The sequence below is a fragment of the Crocuta crocuta genome, unplaced genomic scaffold (genome assembly GCF_008692635.1).
Source record: "Crocuta crocuta isolate KB4526 unplaced genomic scaffold, BGI_CrCroc_1.0 scaffold586, whole genome shotgun sequence".
In the NCBI taxonomy this organism is placed as follows: domain Eukaryota; kingdom Metazoa; phylum Chordata; class Mammalia; order Carnivora; family Hyaenidae; genus Crocuta; species Crocuta crocuta.
Window position 1 is genome coordinate 759,012 of NW_027532407.1, and position 1,368 is coordinate 760,379.

At 46.3% G+C, this 1,368-nt stretch overlaps 1 protein-coding gene across 1 annotated transcript in view; it reads right to left on the reverse strand.

Annotated features, from left to right (window-relative positions):
* The window catches only part of ENOX1 (ecto-NOX disulfide-thiol exchanger 1), a 418,486-nt gene extending 417,840 nt beyond the window's left edge, over positions 1 to 646 (reverse strand). The window contains 1 exon segment of the mRNA XM_077778774.1: positions 431 to 646. The gene's annotated coding sequence lies outside the window, so the exon portion shown is untranslated.
* Positions 647 to 1,368: the final 722 nt, after the last annotated feature.

Below are 1,368 nucleotides of genomic sequence, written 5' to 3' on the forward strand. Positions count from 1 at the left end.
GAATAAAAAAAAAAAAAAAAAAAAAAAAAAAAAAGACAAAAAAAGAGCCATTTTGCCAAGCAGTTCCTTAAAGGGGTCAGCAAGCTTTACCACTAATGGGCCAGATGATAAATACTTTAGCCTTCAAAGGCCTAAATATTGTCCCTGTAGCACATTCTCTTTTTCTTTCTTTACAGCGTTTTAAAATTTTGGAAACAATTCTTAGCCCTTAGTCCTTACAAAAAACAGGCCACAGCTTGGATTTGTCCCAAGGGCTAGAGTTTGCCAACTCCCACTTTATGCCACGCCCTTCATTTATACCATAACATACTCGTGCGTGTGTGTGTGCGTGTGTGTGCGCTAGCGCACGCGCGTGAGCACACACACGCGTGGAGGGGCCTGGTCTTGGTAAGGGGAGTTGAGGGGAAGCTAGTTAGGTCAGAGAACGTACCTGGAACTAGTGCCCCTCAAACACGCAGACCCTGTCACTCAGTCTGCTCTTCTCTGGCACATTTCTTCACTCAGGGCTTCTCTCAGAGACTCGTCACTTCCCTCTACCCAACCTCTTCTGAGAGATCAGTACATGTCTGAACTCCAAAAGTGAGCCAGGCTCAAGTTCTTACACTGAGGGCTCCTGCGCTGGAGGTAAATCAGGCACATAGCTTCCATGTCCCCAACATTCTATGACAGTTAGAAGCCACTCTGCCCACAGCACACGGGAGCTTGTGGTGAGTCACCCGTGACACAATCCAGTCAGTAAAGATACATCTCTGAGCCACCCAGGATGTTTTACACCATTATTAGTTGCTATACTCATTATCAAAAAAGGAGGAGGAGGCAGGGAGGGGAAGGGTCTAGAGAGGAGGAGGGAGAAAAGGAGAGGAGTCAGTAGGAGGAAAAGAGGAGGAGAAGGAGAAGGCACTGTAGAATATTTGGTCTGGATGTCACTATCACAAAATTATCTTCACCTGGCGTTCATATCCCATTTATCAAATAGTCCTATAATTCAAAAACAAAAGCAAGATCCCCACTATTTATGGTTTATAAAGGAGAGGGAGTAGATCTGGTCTTCCTTTTAATGTTTTCCCCTCTTAATAGAAAACTTAACTTTGTTTCTTCTTGATTTTCCCATATATACCCAAAGTCAAGGCCTCTATGAGCTTAAAGGGTGCCCAACCGCAAATTAGTAAATGGTGCCCTTGCAGCCCCCGTACAGGTGAGAAGACGGTGCCCCTCCTGCTCGGTGTCTCTGTGCAATTCAGCTAGCTGAAGGTGCCTGTGCTGGGGAGGACTGGGAGTGGGGGGAGTCACCCCTTCACCTGGTAGATCCAGTTGTGTCCAAGGATGCACATGTTGGTGAGCAGAGTCAAGATGGACTCTTCCCAACTC